Source organism: Pleurodeles waltl, chromosome 3_1 (assembly GCF_031143425.1).
Source record: "Pleurodeles waltl isolate 20211129_DDA chromosome 3_1, aPleWal1.hap1.20221129, whole genome shotgun sequence".
NCBI lineage: Eukaryota > Metazoa > Chordata > Amphibia > Caudata > Salamandridae > Pleurodeles > Pleurodeles waltl.
In genome coordinates this window covers 1,450,566,068-1,450,584,835 of record NC_090440.1, presented here as the reverse complement: position 1 = coordinate 1,450,584,835, position 18,768 = coordinate 1,450,566,068, and the positions used below count along the sequence as shown (strand labels likewise).

At 40.7% G+C, this 18,768-nt stretch overlaps 1 long non-coding RNA gene across 4 annotated transcripts in view; it reads right to left on the bottom strand.

The window, feature by feature from the left end:
• Positions 1–18,768, bottom strand: part of LOC138285290 (uncharacterized) — a 222,877-nt gene that overhangs the window by 165,279 nt on the left and 38,830 nt on the right. Inside the window, exon 2 of one of the 4 annotated variants that reach the window (XR_011201564.1) lies at positions 12,251–12,441. The exons of the other annotated variants lie outside the window; for them this stretch is intronic. This is a non-coding gene — a long non-coding RNA (uncharacterized lncRNA). The remainder of the gene's footprint in view (positions 1–12,250; positions 12,442–18,768) is intronic. 4 annotated transcript variants of the gene reach the window in all.

Below are 18,768 nucleotides of genomic sequence, written 5' to 3'. Positions count from 1 at the left end.
AATAACCTCTTCCATGCCCAAACCCCACACATTCCATACCTCTTAAAACACCTCAACACACCCAAACTCCATCCATTCTTGAACCTTAAAAGACCCTCACTGCCCTTAAACACAGCTATCAATGACTCATAAGAACTCATCACCCTAAACTACTCAAACTACTCTTCCCTGAACCCTAAAAACCCATTGCTACATCTAAACTCCACTCATCCCTGAATGCTTAAAACCGCTGACCTCCCTAAACTGCACCCCATCCTGAACACTAAAAACTCACCACCCAAGCCACTACCCATATTTAAATCTTTAAAAGCCTTTCCTGCACTAAACTTGTCCCATCCATGAGCCCTAAAACCCCTCAACAGCCTTATACTCCACCCATCCATATAACCTAAAAACACCTCACACACCTAAACACCACTCATCAGTGAAGCTTAAAAAACCCTCACCCCCTACACTCTACCCATCTCTGAACCCTAAAAACCCTTTCTATGACTGAACACCAATTATTTCTGACCTCTAAAAACCCCTCATCACCATAAATATAGCCGCCATCTGAACCCAAAAATCCCAAATTAGTACTGAACTGTACCTAAGTTTAATGTAATGTTGATTTTTCCTTAAAATTATATTTCCTTTAAAATGTTCCCTTTAATTTTCAATTTTTTGTATTTCCTCAAAACTAACTTTCCATTTTTCATGATTTTGATTCCTCCAATGTGTTTTATCAGTTTTCATTTTTCATTAATTCACACACATCATAGGTGAGATTCACACTGTTGGACACAGCTCACCCACAACATATCATAATTTCTCAGAAAAGCAATTAAGGGTCACAAAATCTTGAAGCAATATCATGACCCCCTCATGCCAGTATCCTAGACTTGTAAACTGGGGTGTGCGAAATCATAATTTCAGTGGTGAAGTTGGCAAAGTGCACAAATGTGATGCTTTGTGGAGGTGCAAAGTTTGTATTTTTGAACCAAAATCACCTGCCACTGAAGAGTAGCAACTGGAACCAAATGACAGAAATATTTCCCTCAATAAAATTTGTCTGAAAATACGTTTTATTTGCAGGGCATTTGTAAGACTACAAGAAGGTGTAGCTTGGGGTTTCTCCTGCATTGTTCTTTGGTAGATTTTCTTCACATTACTGAAGTACAAAAACTTGGAAAAATATTTAACAAAACCTCACAAAGTTGAAATTTAGGAGATTTTACCTAGTGTCCCTCCCCCCTACCCAGTGTTTAATTTGTAAATAAAAACATGCCGTGCCCAAAGCTCTCTCTTGAAACATGCGGCTGCTGCATTTAAATTGCGAGCCATCTCAGGCACCTTCAATCAATTTCCAGCCTCTCCCTGCCCCTTCAGCTCACTCTTTCAGTTTTCTGCTTTCTCACGCTGTGATGCTTTTTCGTTTTTCTCTTCCTCCACCTTTCATCATATGTGTCTTTTGCTCACAGTAAATGCCTGATGCAGAGAACTAAGTGCCGGCCCTGAAAAATAAGTGCTGGTGCCATGCACCGGAAATCACAGGCACAAATTAAGCCCTGCCCCCCTGTGCCTTACTTGCCTCCTCATGAACTAATTTACACTTCCGGGAAGAAAATTCTAAGGAAGTTATGTTCTGCTGAACATTTGATACCTATGATTTTTTAACTGTACCCATCATAATGTAACTGTCGCAGTAAAGGACAGAGAAAAGGACTTAATGTTCGAACAAAGAATGTAAATTCCAAGTTAGTGGATGTGGTAATTAGTGCAGCTGTTAGACAATTACTCTTGTTAAAAGTCTGGGTTTTTCTTACCTGGGAAAACAATCAGTTGTTCTCACCATGATTAAATATTAAGGGATTTAACATCTCCCCATAAACAACAGTATCGATCTCGAATCCAAATTCATCGAAATGATATTCAGAAATGAGAATATAATGCTCCAATTTCCTGATAACCTTGTTCTGAACAGTGATTTTATGAAGTAAAACCCGCATCCACGCTGTACCTTTTATTTTGATTATGGAACAGGTATCAAGATCTTGCTTTGTTTAAGCAAAACATACTATTCAGATGACAGAGTCACATACCTAATAGAGGTAAATATTAAGCACTACTGACAAATTATAAAAGGCAAGAAAGGGTGCTGTCTTGGTTTACACAAATATTGCTTTTTAAGGCTTAGTTATCATTTCTAGCCTCTATTACATGTGTGCGTTTTAGCATGCATGTTATGCCTGAAACAATTTAGAACTATCAATCATAAAGCAGATATTGATCGTTAAGTAATTATCTCGCCTGTAGAACACCGGTCTGAACAAGAAAATGTTTAAGTCGACACACAAAATGACAGAATATAGATTGTTATAAGTTCAGAGCAACCCATAAACATCATCTCACACTACATATGATCTCGATGGGATGCCAAGTTACACTCTCAGTTCACACACACACATTCGCTGTTCAGTCCACAGTTGGCTAAACGTTGATATCCATTTCGAAATAATTTTTTGAAAAAAGGATACTCTATATCGCTGTCAGATATGTGGGAAGTGGGGCCCTTGCCAATATAATAAAGACACCACGGTCATGTCTCAACGCAAGTCAAAGTTAAACTCTGCTTAATCCTAGTAGCTATGACATAGACAGCAGACAATTCCCCGGAGAACTGTCTGATAAATTCAAGCAGTGGCAATAATTTTAAAGCCAAAAAATATCTCAGGAAAATTTCAAACCATATTAGAAAAAGAAAGAACAAGTGAAAAAGCAAAAACAATCACAATTACGCTTGAGGAAATGGACACTTGATGTTTTAAGGGTGTAAGGTAAAAAGCACTTAGAAAAAGAAAAGAGACAATCTAAACCTCAGTTCGCCAGTAGCTAAGGTTTGTGTGTCCGAGCAATGCAGGAATTTACCTCGCCTGCCTTAAGAACGCGGCCTAAACCACAAGTGCGTCTCTACAACACATTCCTTTACAACGCAGGTCCTTACAGTGACTTGTCTTGCGGAAAGCGCTGGACCTTGGAAAAGTATAATTTACTATTCCAATTTCAGTCTGCGCCACAGTAGGGAAAGTTTTGGACTTAAAGTCCAACATCAGTCCAACAACGCCTTCCCTAAGGCAAGTCGTTGGAATGACTTGCATGGTAAAGGAATGCATTGCACAGATGCATTTATGTAGAGGCACAGCGTGGTTCGAGCCAAATTATTAAGGCTGTTTCCCCTAGCTAAGCATGATTGCAGAGCTATCACATTGTAGCAGAAGTCAGAAACACCAACCGGGTTGCCTTGTTTTATGTTTTTCCTTCTGACTTAGGGCCAAATTTATAATCTCGCAGATGGGCCATTCCTTTGCCATGGTGATGGAGTAAATTACTCCATCGCTCTGACAGAGGTACTGCTCATCAGATTTAGAAATAACCAGCAAGTTATTTCTTAATGCATTGCCAGTAATCACAGTCATGGTGGTCCCTGGCAATGCTTTTTGCTGTTTGGTGCAGTATGTTGACGGAGCCCTGCATCAAACTGTTTTCTTTTTTTTAAAAGAACGTCCCCATTTAGCATTTTCTTTTGAAAATAGAAAAGAAAATGCTCCTATGTTGGGGGAGCATTTAGCACTTTTCACAGCCGCTTCCTGCCAGGGTTTTCCTGGTGGTGACGGTCAGTGAAAACAGACCTCTAATTCCACTGATTTAAATTAATTGGGTGGAATTTGAGGCCTGCCTCCGGAGGCCCTTCCTCTACAGGGTATGTGAGAGTTTAATCACAATGGAGACTGAATAGTCTCTACCGTGATTAAGCCAAAGGTTCTCATTCATCTAAATTTAGACGGCAGATCATTATGTTGGTTGTAAGCATACTCTGTAACAGTTGGCAAAATATAAATCAGGCCCTTCGTCTACTTTTTGGAAGTCAAAGTACTCCATGGGGGCAAGTCCTCCAAGGCTGAGCTGACGCAGCATATGTCTTAGTTGAGCTCCTGCCAAGGCCACTGGTTATGGTACAAAAAGCCTTAAGCAGGACAAAGCTGCATTTACTGGAATTGATGAGCCCAGACTCAAGCTATTTTCTTAGTACTGGAAGCAATAGCCAGGCATGGCAACACAAGGCCAGATGACTTTTCCATGAACCAGTTTTTAGTGCTGCAACTAGTTTGAAATTGTAAAAACCAGATTTCTTTCCCAGCTGGGTGTGCTTTCCTTGGCAAATCTCCGTACCTTGTGCAGGTTCTCTGGAGGTAGGAAATAATTTCTCCAATAGCTGAGCATTTTCTTTCTGGTCACTTGGTGGTGATCAGTTTTTAAGGTTCAGAGTTCTTGCAGAGTCCCATCCTCTGTGGTCAACTCAGAGTCAGGCATTGTTCTGCTTTCTAAGTCCCTGGAGCTGGCACACAGAAGTCCAGACAGCTGACCCTTGGAGAAAAGTTCCAGTACATGGGTGCCAACTAGAGTGAGGAGCTCCTGAATCTTCTTGCTTCCAACTTAGGAACTTATTTTTCAGATGTAGTCTTTTCACCTCCAGGAATGATCTGAGGAGGTGGTGGCATGATTGCCAATGATTAGAGAATTTGTCCCACCATTCCTGTCTACTACCTCAGACTAGGTCTGCCTCCTTTTGCAGCACTTCCTCTATATTTTCCTTTTAGGATTCCAAAAAGCACTAAATAAAAAATAGATAACCTCTTCTTTCATTAGAAAGGGCTCTTCCTGTCACAACACTACTGCCCACAATATATCTAGTCTTTTCCCTCTATTAAGGCCAAGTACTGTTTTTCGCTCTGCTGGGACTAGACCCAGAAAATCAAGGACCATCCTGTAAATTAATCAGAACAGGTCCTTTTCATAACTCCAAGTCAAGCAAGGTATTATTGAGGCTTAGTGTAAGAAAAAGTTGTTCTACCAACAGTTCCTGTTGCCCACCCACATGACTAATCTGTGTTAAGTGGCAAGCTGTTATTAACACCTCTGCCTTCCTGGGCCAAAGACTACACCATTATGCTCTGCAAAGTAAACAAAAAGTGATGGATGGAATGCTTGAATTAATCTCAGCCACTGGTAACTGCTGGGACAGTTTCTCAGTCCATCATTATTTTGCACACCATGGCAGCGTAGGTTGCACTCAGCCATATGCAAATCTGTTTTAATTAGTTCTGGGTTCTTGTATTCCTGTTCATGGAGGACCTGGTTTTGGGTTGGACTGTTTCCACTGGAGAAAAGTTAAGACTGCTTTGCATATGGCTGGGTCCAAACTGAGGTGACAGGGTGTGTAAAACATCGATGGACTGGGACGGGGCCGGAGTAATTACCAGTGGCTGAGATTAAGTCAGTATTTTTTAATACTTTTCAAATAAAGGTATCAAAAATTTACTTTCAACATGAAATGTGATTTTAAAAACTGAGTGCAACATAAGTTTGAATCATTTCTCTCAGATTTTGCCAAACCAAGTAATATATTAGGGTTTTAAGTAAATCCAGATCTGTTCATGGAGAATCTAGCTATATCTGCACATTGAAAACAGCTTCTGTATATTTAAACACTAAACAGTCACTCTATTTCCAGTATGTAATGTACTACTTATTTTTCATATTAAGCAGGCAGCCCTGGGGGTTTAAAAAAGGCACATATTAGGGGTGAGTTACCAATTATATAAAAATAGGGTTTCCTTCATGATCTTTGTATTTTGTAAGTTTGTGCCGATTTTGCGTCAAAAAGCGGCGCAAATGAGGCGCTGAAAAAGTATAAATATGGGCCACAATGTCTGTGCGCTGACAATCATAAAGCTGTGTGAAATGTAATGCAATTGGAAATATGTGAAACGTAATTGTGCAATTGAAATGTATAAATCTAAATTCATATGCTTGGTCTTGTATCGTTTGCAAAAACACTCCGGCCCATATTTATACCTTTTCAGCGCCGCATTTGCGCCGTTTTTGACGCAAAAACGGCGCAAACCTACAGAATACAATTGCAAGTTTGCACAGTTTTTGCATCAAAAAATGATGCAAATGCGGCGCTAGGAAAGTATAAATATGGGCCTCCCTTTCTTATTAATGCTTAGTGCTCAATTACTGGCGAGTAAAGTTCACACTGTATAAATACCCACACGTACCTTCCATTGATAGACCAATGAAACGTTTCCTGATACCCATTGAGATGATGCACAGTGCTTTTTAAGATTGTTTTCCATGCAAAAGTGATGCAATGAGGAATAAAATATATAAATCCATACACCAAGTGTTTGACATCACCCCACGAACATGGCTGCTAAAAGTAATCAGTGGAGGCTTATTTTAACATGTAGGGCAATGAGGTGTTAGCCATTAGCTTTAAACTGACAAGGTTTCATGCTACACTCTGCCTCAAAGTCTTTACCTAGCTTTAAAAAAACTGTTTTACCTTATTGGCTTTGACAATCACTCATTTTGTTAATTAGTCACTATCTAAAGATGTTTTTGATCCCTCTCTAAAGCCGACTGTAAACGTTTCTGCTTTCTAACAAACCAGTAGGTACCATTGTCTTAAGCAATTGCAGACTGGTAGCAGTAGCTAACGTGTGAATCATTTTTTATACTTTAAATAAAGACTGTCCAACATAGATCCAGGACAGCCTTTTCCATGCCAGATTATCAGGCTATCTACATAAGATACAAGTACATGCAATCCATTCAAAATAACTCATTTTTATATGCATTAGGCAGCCCTTAAATTCAATATGAGTCTGGCCATCCTAGAAGCAAAGTAGATATAATCTCTCTAGAAAAGGTTTTTGTCCATTAACTCAAATAATATCAAATAAGTAGGTTTTACCATAGTCTGTAAACTCAACATGTGTGCCATTTTGTGATTTTACTGAATTATACAAAGAAGTGATGAACAGAATGCTTTGATTAATCTCAGCCACTGGTAATTACTTGTGACCTCATCCCAGTCTATTGTTATTTTCCACACCAAGTCACCTCAGTTTGGACCCAGTCATATGTAAATCAGTCTTGACCCTGGCCCAATAGGAAATATCCAGGCTACATCCTCCTGAACTGGAACACAAGCAACCCAAGACCGGGTGTTAGACCTGGCATCCTTGGCGTAGTCTCAACAAACTTTTTGCCTCTATTTCTCATGTTGTTGCTGTGTGCTGGACACTGTTGTTGCTATTTTTGTTACTCTGGGCACTTTACCACTGCTGACCAGTGCTAAAGTACAAGTGCTTCCTACGTGAAACTGTATGTCTAATTGGCATATTTTATTTACTAGTAAGTGCCTAATAACATGCACTAGAAGTGGCTAGGGACTGTAAATCAAATGCTACTAGTGGGCCTGCAGCACTGATTGTGCACCCACATTAGTAGCCCTGAAAACATGACTCAGACCTGCCACTGCAGCGTCTGTGTGCAGTTTGTAAACTGTCAATTTGATATGCAAGTGTACCCACCTGCCAGGCCCAAACTTTCCTTTTTTATACATGTCAGGCACCCCTAAGGTGGGCCCTAGGAAGCCCCAGGGGCAGGGTGCTGTGCATGTTAAAGGTGGGACATGTACTGATGTGTTTTACATGTCTTAACAGTGAAATACTGATGAATTTTGTTTTGACTGTTGCAAGGCCTATCTCTCTCATAGGTTAACATGGGGGCTGCCTTTAAATATCCTTGAAGTGTAGTTTCCCTTTGAGAGCAGATAGAAAAATTGAGTTTGGGGTCTCTGAACTCACAATTTAAAAATACATCTTTTGCTGAAGGTGGTTTTTAGATTGTTAGTTTGAAAATGCCACTTTTAGGAAGAGGGCATTTGCTTCCTTAAACCATTTTGTGACTCTGCCTGTTTGTGAATTCCTTGTCTGGGTCAGACTGACAGTCTGTTTGTGCATCTCCACTAGACAGTGACACAAAGGGAGATAGGGTGTAGCCTGCACATCGTGATGGGCCATCTGGGCTAGAGCGGAGGGACGAGTGGTCACTTACACCTGAAAGGGCTGTGCCTGACCTCACACAAGGCAGTCTCCAATTCCCTGGCGTGTTTTTGGAGCCAGCCATGGGCAAGGCAGGATCATGTAAACGACAGAGACTTTTCTTTGAATTGGGACAACTTCAAAGGCAGAAAGGGGTATTAGTATTGGAGCACAAACCTCAGATGTTAGATCACTTCAAGGATTAAAGAGGAACCTCTGCCAGGAGAAGAGCTGAAGGAGAAGTGCTGACCCTGCCCGTGACTGTGCTTTGTTGGGCTATCCTGCAGTTGCTGCTTCTGCCTCAGAAAGGGGACAAAGACTGGACTTTGTGGTATATTTCTGCTTGAGAGGTATCTCCAAGGGCTTGGAGTGAGCCTGACCCCTGTTTTGAAGTCTTAAGGCCATCAAAGACTTCCTCTGCCAGCACCTGGACTCTCTGCTGAGACTCCTGTCCTGCCAAGTGGTGCCCTATCCAGTCCCTGGACCCTTGAAAGGAGATGCTGGTGAAAAACCAAGAAAAACCAAGAAAAACCGACTTTGGCCGACTCCGGACTGATGACGCAGCCGGATTCCACGCCACCGCCTACAACTGAAGCCGTGGTCCTCGCTGGACTGCGACAACACCACATGCCCGACGCAGCCTCGCTGAAGTACACGACTCCATGAGTCCAAAAGGGGCCTGTCACTAACGTCCGTGACACCCGACTTCATCTCACCACGCATTGACCGCATGATATCGACCCCGCTGGAAGTGTGCGGATCCAAAACTTCACACCGTCGCTGCCTCACCTCCACAGCAAGGACCCCACACCTCGCACCAACACCCCCACTCCTTTGCTCTGCAGCACCGGACCCGACGCCGCACCAGATCCATCGACGCCTCGATCCCCGACTCCATGCACTCTCTTCTTTCCTACTTAAACAAGGTACTGTACCTGGGGGTCCATGTGACTCAGTGACTGGTGCCATTAGCGCTGGATTGTTGGTAACATCTCCATCATGACACCATGATATCACCAAATTAAAGTACTTGTGTTTCTAAGCTTTATATTGAAGTTTAAGCTTTAAAAATGCATAACGTTGTTTGTGTATTTTGAATGTTCGTCGTTTTGGTCTTGTAATATTTGCTATTTTTCTGACCTGATGTTAAATCCTTTTGTGGTGTTTTCACTGTATTACTGTGTGTTTTGGTACAAATACTTTAAACAATGCCTCTGAAATAAGCCTGACTGCTTGTGCCAAGCTACCAAGGGGTTGAGCAGGTTATCCTAGGTGTGTATCTCCATTGCCTTGACTAGAGTGAAGGTCCCTGATTGGACAGAGTGCAAACTGACTGTCAACCAGAGACCCCTTTTTTAACACCGGGTTTGCCCTTATTAGAATTCATCAGTCAGGTATAGCTTGGTTTATGAAAATCAGTTTATGAGGGTCCCAAAAACTGTAGAAAGTCTGAGGCTAAAGTTTGTGATTTCTGCGTCAAGGCACCAATTTGGACCTTTCATCCAGAGGGCATGGACTTTGGTGTGCCTCCACCTATGTACCTTTGGTGTTATCTAACACACCTTAGCAATTAACTAACTGCCTGCTGGACCATAGGACATGGCTGTGACACAGCCAGTACAAGTTTACTTCTCTTCATCCCGATGATGACCCCAGAGTTTTGAATAGGTCTGAAAGCCTTTGTTAAAAAACGTTTTCCGGACTATATCAAAAACGTGCACTGGCTTTGGGCCAGCCCACTGCTTATCCTTTTTTGCCTTCCTTCCGACTCTAATTTGCTTGCTTCTTAATTGATGACTTATCTTCCTTTCTTTGTGCATGCCCTTCCCCTAGAGCATAACTTCTTTACCATCCTTTTGACTGAATTACTTCTCTCCTTTCACTATTCATATTCAGGGATTTACTTTTTTCTTTTAATTTCATTACTCCAAAGCATTGATGTGGTTCTTTGATCTCTCCTTTATGAGATTATTTCCTAATACCTTCCATATTGCTCCTGTCCCTAGTTTGTCTATTGTTTTCCCACACCCCTATCTGATTTTTAATTTTTTTAAACCTCCCTCCCCCAAGATTCACCTGGCTCTCCTTCTCCCCATCGCTCCTCTGTGTGACTGCACCGGTCCTCATTGTATCTCCCTCAATGCACCTAAGCAGCATTTACTTTTTAACTACCCCTGTCAAATCCTCCATTACCCCAATCTCTCTCCTGCTGTTCTCCCACACCTCTCAGCCCATCGACATTGCATTTTTTTTTTTTAAACTTCTTTCGACTTGTTGCAATCTGCTGCCAGGGCCTTCCTTTCTCAAAATGCGCTTTTAACGGACAAGAAAACTATTTTTCTAAGTGTACCGCTCCAAGACTGACATATGCGATATATGATTGGTATATATGAAATAATGACAGCAGTGCTATTTTGCCAATACTACCGATGCTAAACAGCGTCAGCAAAAAGCATTTTTTGATGATTATGTGTAGCATGGCAAAAATGTTTTTCCCCTTTTTACCAATGCCGAACAACCGCTTCAGTAGCAACAATTGGCAGTGCAAATGGGTCCAGATTAGGAGACAAAAGGAGAGACCTATTGTTTTTGCCATAATTTGTTTTCTTTATCCCTTTATTGTTCACATGCGTCTATTATCAATCATAATAGTAGCCTGTAGCCATTTTCTCTCTCTGGTCATCGTTTTTCTGAAAATTCTATATTTATATAAAACTCCCAAATATTTGTTTCTCTTTGACTTTCGTTCATAAAGAAAAACTGCTGACTTATTAAAATCTTATTTTCTAAACTGTTTACTATGCATTGCGTAAAAGGAATATCATGCAGAGTTATCATCTAGGGTGTACTAGCCCTATAAGAAAATAACAAATGATTAAATAAATGTCGGGACAGGAATGTTCCAGTCATAATGTACAGTTATGTTTCTTCTCCTGAGTCCTGGTTGTAAGTATCTGGTATTCAAGTTTCCGATTTTGGTCCCTCCTCACACTACTCTACTGTGTGCACAAAGACCTAGGCCTGTCCTTTGACATGAGTGATCTCCTCAACATGTCCTATGACCTGGATGAGCTCACCAAGTGTTCATTCATTTAAATGACAGACAACTGCAATCCAAGTCATGGGTGTATTAAATAGAGCAGTGGTGGCAGCATACCATGTTCTGTGAATCAGTAGCTGTGACCCAAATGTTTTATCTGGTGTCACTAGAATGGAAGAATACTGGTCCACTCATCTAAAGAGCCCTTTCTATGTGTTAACCCAGATCTATGCGCTAACATCCTGAGTGTGTGTTATACGTTTGCTTGTATGTGGCCAGTGTGATGAATACAGCGTGTGCATGAGTCAGAGCAATGGAGGCCTATGGATGCTATTTGGAAAGCCAATAGCCTGCTTCTGTGTACAAAATGGAGATGAGGTTGTTTCCCAGGCAGTGAAAGGGTATTGCTAACATTCCTGGAGACCTAGAAAATGAAGTGAGAAAAAAAGGACAAGGCTCTTTTAAAAATGTGATTAGTTCTATGCAAAGAGGGGTTGATTAGTCTTCTTCAGTGGATGATAGTGTGAATGGTGGGACTGCACTTTCTGTTAAACAAGATGGAGAGTCCTTAAGATGATTCCAGCCTTTCAACTTTTTCCTGATCATTGTCAGTGTTGCTGTTGATGAACTAGGTGCAGAGGCATACTCATCTTTGTACCTATGTGGGTACTACAGGCTGGGGAATACACTGCTATGGGTTGCATCACTCTTCACAAAAGCTGTGCCTGGAGAACAGACTGTGAGGGCAGATTAAATGAAAAAACTACCACAAACCAGTTTTAAAAGTGCAGACATAGAATCCACATCATTTGTCTTCTTTGACTGTATAGAAGTAAGAGGCGCAAACTCACTTGTTGTTCCAGTTTCAAGTTCTCTTCGTCCAAGGAGGAGTACTCAGAGGACTGCTGTGCAACAAGAACCTGTGTCTACATTACAGCCCATTTCTCAGAGATGAAGAGACATCATTTTAACTTTGGCCTTGCTGGAAGAAGCTGAATCTCTCTTGAAAAACTTGAAGTTAATCTGCTGCTGAGAGAAGGAAGGAGCCTATCAACCCTGCAGATGTGTGACTGACCTTAAGCGACACTCAGCCCCATTGGGAGACCTATCTAGACTTGCAAAGGAGGGGGAAAACCACGAAATGGGTGAAGTGGTGCATAATACAAGGTGCATTTACTAAAGCTGGGTACGTAGAGCAGGGGTAGGTGCTCATGGAAGCATTGTCTCACATCCAAACATGCTGATTATTACATTGGCTGGACTACTGTCAGAGTACCTCCATTTGATTTCCACAGGAGCAGATGATAAATCCTCAGTCCCAACCAGACAACTCGCAACAAGCTAGAATCTCCGTATTGAGAACGCTGGAAGGGGAAAGGGGAATGGGATGAGAGAAACTGCCTCAGAGATGATGTACATCAATACTCAGACTGCCAACTCACGTCTTATATGATTGGATAACGGCACCTGAAAAAAATCACATTCACAATTACTAGGGACACAGTATATCAGTTACTATGCTTTCTTATTAATGAACCTTTTGTTCTCTTTAATAGTCTATTGTGGATGTGATAATGAACTTCATGAATGGATGTCAAATAAACACGAAGGGCTGTCTGCTTCTTTACTTATATGATGGAATTTTCTGTTCTGAATACGTTTGTCTGCACTTTCTTAATGAATTTGTTGGGTTGCTATATATATATATATATATATATATATAGGTAGTTGTTTATGGTTGAATTAGATAAGGTATGTTTCCTCTTGACTGTCTTTTAAATGCTGTATCTGTAAATGCTTATTCGCTATAGTTCGTTTCATCCGCAAACTCAATAAAGCTGTCAAGAACCTTTTTTGTAACTGTAAATGTTTATTTGCTATAGTTAGTTCCTTTCGTAAGCTTGTTTGAGCTTCCAATAACTTTTTGTATTTGTAAATGTTTATTTGCTATAGTTCGCTTCTTTCGTAAGCTCGTTAGAGCTGTCAAGAACTTCCTTTATCTGCAAACGCTTCTTGCTATGGCTAATTCCTGCCATAAACTCTGTTGAATTGTCAAAACTTTCTGTAGCTGTAAATACTTGTTCTCCCTGGATTATATTTATAAGCTGTTAACTGGTTATCTGTAAAATTGCATGCAACATCTAGTTTTCCTCATAAAATGTTTACTCCAAAAGCGCCTCTCCTCACACATCTGGATTCCTGTCAAACCTCAGTTGAAGTGTGAAGCTTCCAAGCGGCGCACGCGTATCCTAGCAACTTAACTGAATGCAACACTAGCACTGCAACTTCACCTTCTGGATTCTCGTCGGCCATCTTGGATTTCTCTCTTTGGCCTTTTCTTGGTATTAAACGTAATACTGCTTGGCAAACCTTCTTCCTGCTAGGACGTCGCTGTCTCCACTGTGGTTACCTTTTTGCCTGCATCCTTATTGCTTTTCTTAGAAGTTTCATCGTTACAGCATGGCAAGTTTGAGTGGTCATGACAACCACATAGACTCTCCGCTATTCCTGTTGAGGCTCATCCTTTAATTTGAGGAGGGCTGCTAAAATCACAAATTTAACCTAGTTTTCTATAACTGTGAGAATTAGGTATGATTTTTTTGAGTCCTGACGAATCGCACTAAGATCTTTACAGACCTATTTTAGCGAGAAACATGTTGACCTTCTTTAATTAAGGCAGTGTAGGGGTGTCCAACTCTGCCATATACATACTTGATCCGTAGACTATAGGATTCACTAACATCAGACACTACATTGTGAACAGGGTAAGACAGACATTATTCTTACTTCCCCTTACCTAACTTGTTTTTAATCTTGACAGAGGCCCACATTCTCAATAAAATATTTTGCTATAGGATCCTTCTAGGCAATTTTAACAATTCATCTCACCAATCCCACATTATTGCATTCACCTACAGCAATTCTCTTCAAAAGATCTATGGTAAAGAGCCCCTACAAGGGGCCCGTCAGACATTGCAGTGCCGGTATGACGAGGAGGAAAGCCCAATGATGAAGCATTTCACCAATTGGTGAGTGAGGGAACTTTGTTCCTGATTCAGGTTACCCACAGGGACCGTTCTTGGTCTCTCCTAGACTAAGGGAAGATCTATATTGATACATTTCCTTTGAAACTGTGCATCCTTTTTTTCTGTGACTTATATGGGAGTGATATGCATATGCACCTCTTTTATAAAATCACCCACGATAGAAGCCCTTCTTTTTGTTTTTGGCATTAACCCAAGCACCAGTACAAGAATTGTTTCTATATTATGTACTGTGAACTGTTAATTTGTAAATGTGAAGTGCTTTTCTTTTATCACAGTAAAGCACTAAGTTGGACAGTACGTTATTGCTCTGTTGAGTGCGCACCCGTACACAATATCCCTTAGAAGTCTGTGACTATTAGCCATCACTGTCACTGAGTCGAGTGGTTGGCCCATTTTGTAGAGCCATAAGAGAATGAGGCCCAGGACATCAGAGGCAACAATCTCAGCCCCCATGGCTGTAGGCAAGTGGCCCCTGCTTGCCTGTGGCCCCTAAACAGGATCTAACAATAAATAAATAAAATAATTAATAAATAAAGTGAGTTGGAATTGACCACACCCAATGTTTAGGAAACAAAAGAGCATACCATCTCTATGCTGCTGTGCAATAAGTATGTTAAAACAATTTTTAGCACATATTCCTGTCTATAGTTTCCCCTATAATTTCACTCTGTCACCACAATTAGAAGATCCTTGCTCTTTCCTTACGCAAATGGTGGGAAAAGTGTAATTTCAACTACTTCAAGTCATTGAAAGATGATCAGGACTTGTCCAAAGAAAATGAATTTGTCTGTTTTACCTTAATGCAGTTTGTTCTATAAACCTCCTACAAATGTTGTTGAAAGAATTATAGTCTGACTCACACAGTGTTTTAAAGGGCATGTCTGGGGACCAAAGGTTTGCAGCCGATTCTAATACTGAATATTGACACCATGAATATCATAGTAAAGGTACATAATCGACAAAATATTGAAGACCAAAATACTGAAAGGTAATGCATAAAGAGGAAATATAGATTTACTATACCTAAGTCCACATCTATGTACCTTGACAATATATATAAAATCAAGTTATACAGATGAGGAGTTAGGGATAGAAAATATATACCAACTTAACTTTTGAGATTTTGGATTCAATATATTTGCATACCTCGATATTCTCCCTTCAGCATCCAGGGTGGACAAATTGCAGCTGACAATGTTTGGGAATGTCTGAGACACTACCCTCTATACATTGCTAGTATTTTGAATTTGCGGCACAAGATTGATAAATGATTTATAAGTAAGACTTCCAGTTTTCTATTTTTGCTGATAAATATGTTTTGTCTTGTCTATATTTATTTCTAAAAGTGAAAAATACATAACATTGTGTTGCTTATGATTGACTCTCCATGTTGTCCTTCATAAAATCCAGGCAAACACCAGAGAAAATAGATAGCATGAGGAATTAGAAAAATGCTAAATATGTTGAAATATTTTTTAATGTATTGCTAATATTTACATGTGGGTGCAGAGTTATGTTATATTTGTCTGCTTAGTTTGCTAAAATATGACAGGCAAAGTATGAGTGCATGATTATCAGTTAAATAAATATGGAAATAGACCATTTTACAACTCCATTTATCCTCAAAACAAAAAATGATATATAATAAATAAGAATAAATATGAATAAATACTAATATGTTAGCCAAAAAATAAAAAAGGATAAGCACAAATGGAAAAGTTGAAAAAATAAATACCATAAACCAGGAGCCCTATTTATTAAGAATCACAGAGCTGGAAGTCTGGTGCAGAACCTCAGATAAAAAGCAGATGTTTGGGATAACAAAATCAGCAAATTAGTTAAATTACTCCATCTCTTCCTCTATTATGAATCAGCACTGATCAATAAAGATGTGGATATATCATGTCCCACCAGAAAGCTCCCTGTTTGGCTCAAATTATTCCTTTTCATGAATCTTTCCAATAATCACGGCCTAAGCCAATGAAAGTGGTATGACTTTCAGTGCTTGCTGTATAAACTCAACCTTGCACAAAAAGAAAGCGATAACTTGCATCAAATTACTTTTGTTATTTAAGAATTGGAAAATGATCAGTAAAGCCCCACATTTATTTAGTTTCAACATTAGGCAGCCACAGTTTTATTCGAAAGGGGACTCAGAAGCAGTGCAGTAGCAAGCATGCTATGGGTCCTGGTGCCAGCAAGTAAAATGCCACCTTTGACTGCTATTGTGGTAGTTAAATACAGAAATTATCCTGATTTAGAGGGCTTCTGGTGCGACTCCACCTGTTGCACTAATGGTAGCTCTGCCTCTGCTCACACGTTTGATATGTGTAAGATGTTGGACTTTTATAAGGATTTTCAACTGAGACTTTTAACCACTCTTTTCATGAGGTTTTATTAACAGTGTAAAAACATTAACCACTATATGGAAAATCTGGAGGCTGTATGGAGGCAGCCCTTATGGATGAGTCATCCAATCGAGAAGCAGTCTTGATTGATCTTTAATGTAAAAGAGCCATCTGTCGGACTTCTAAACCACCTGGATACTGCCAGAGTTATAGCTTTACATAGAGCTACAGATCGGAGAAGCTCACTAACTGAATAATCCTCAATTTGTGCTATGGCTAGTCCATGGTTTTTAGAAGTAGCTCACATTTACAGGGGTGGCCCCCCAATTAGGGTGTTAGGGCATTGCTGTCCTGTATCTTTTGTCCCTGTATTAAATGTAAAATTGATCTTTTAAAAATGAGTGTTTTCTTTTCTGGTTGCACCATTGCTGTACTTTTTCAGGCACATATGCCTTTCTGTGAGGGTGGGAGCGGGGCTTACTGCAGGATGAGAAGGGAAGTGGGCTTGAACTGAAACATATCTGGTTGCCTTTCTGTGTCTCACTCGACATGTGCACTTGAGGCCTCTCCCTACTTCCGCAACATGAATGAGCCCAGTGGTCCACAGCCACAGACCCTCACCCTTCAAAGAAGCACCCGATTGGTCTGCACCAACCCATCCTGATGCTGTACTCATGCTGTTTACTAACATGTCTGGATCATATCCATGTCTGGAGCAGAAGGAAAAGATGCGAGGAGGCCTCCCTAGTCCCCGTGCACATGAGGCAGCGCCGGGGTTTGAAGGTTCACAAAACATGACCAGTCACTGTATGTGTGCCCTGCTGCAGATGTGTTTGAGCATAGAGTGAGGCCTTCTTTTCCTTCTGCTTTGAATCCAGGTCACCAGCTGCCACAACTACACATTTTTATGGTATCAGCCCTGGTGGGTCACAAAAAAAGCAAGGAATACATTAAAAAAAACGGCTTGCTCAGGTTCCAATGCCGTTTTAAGTTGTTTAATGGTCAGACACCATTCTGTGAAGGGTTCACATCTTTTGTCGTTATGTTTAAATTGTTGAGCGGCAACCGGGAAGAGGCCAGACCTTAGTGCTGCCTGTTGAACGTTTTCAATATGCACACAGTTTCGGGTGGTGAGTCTCATCTCTTATTTAAGAAACAACCAAACATACTGACTAAAATCTGGAAGGAGTTTAGTCAGGATGTTTCATTTATTAAATAAGAGACAGACGAGGCACAACTTTACTAAGGAACGCTTCCAGTGTTGTTGGTCTAGTTTCCACTTTACCCCGTATTTTATATTTGTATCAGGTAGTCTAGAAGTTAATCTATTAACATGCACACTTTTCCCAGAAATTAATCATGATAGCATCTCACTGGGACTCTGAAACGCCGATATTAAGTAAAATTCTGCAGCTTTATTGGTGTTTCATTGTCCAGGAAGCGCAGACATAATAATTCATTTCGGGAAACAGGCACGCACGTTGGTAGATTAAGGCCCATATTTATACTTTTTTAGCGCCACATTTGCGCCATTTTTGATGCAAAAGCGGCGCAAACATACAAAATACAATTGTATTTTGTAAGTTTGCGCCACTTTTGCGTCAAAAAATGACCCAAATGCAGGACTAAAAAAGTATAAATATGGGCCTAAGTTTTAAGTCTGCCTGACGCAAAAATAAAATACAGAGGAAAGTGGACCTAGCCCAACAACACTGCGAGCATTCCTTAGTAAAGGCATGACTCGTTTGTCTCATATTTAAGAAACAAAACAACTTAACAGGTGAGATTCAACTTTACTCAGGGCCCGTGCTAGCCATGGGCTGCTGTCCAGGGTCACAACCAGTGCACCAAAACACTGTCTTTAAAAACACTTCAGTGTTATGAGGCCCAGAGAGCAGCAGTGGTGCAGCACTGCAATACCCAAGGAGGGGGAACCCCCCCCCCTTCCCTGGGCCTTACAACCAAGGGGTGAAAGTGCTTCAGAAATATAATCGCTGCATCTGCTCCATAACAGCAAATAGATAGGTCCTTGAAGTGCCCTTGGGTGTTTAGTGAGCCCTGCATGAATGAGAAGCAGGGTGGTGGGACAAAAGAAGTCTTCTGCATGTAATGGACAAGGACCCAGGCCCTGAGTGCCAAATAGTACTGTTGTCTAGTTCTCTAATGCTGAACTTTGTTGTTAGGCAAATATGGATCCTGTGTGTGAGCCATGATATAGACCTGTCTCAAGGACTGAGGTCTTGTTGGACCAGAAGGGTCTCCCAAAGTGCTACCCTCATAGTCATGGAATGCATCTGCCTTCACCAGGAGTTAAGCAGGATGCATGTTATGGCATCAGTATACCATGTAGTGATCAGTAGGAGTAAATACGTCCTTTTTAACCTGTGTCAGTGGAGTGA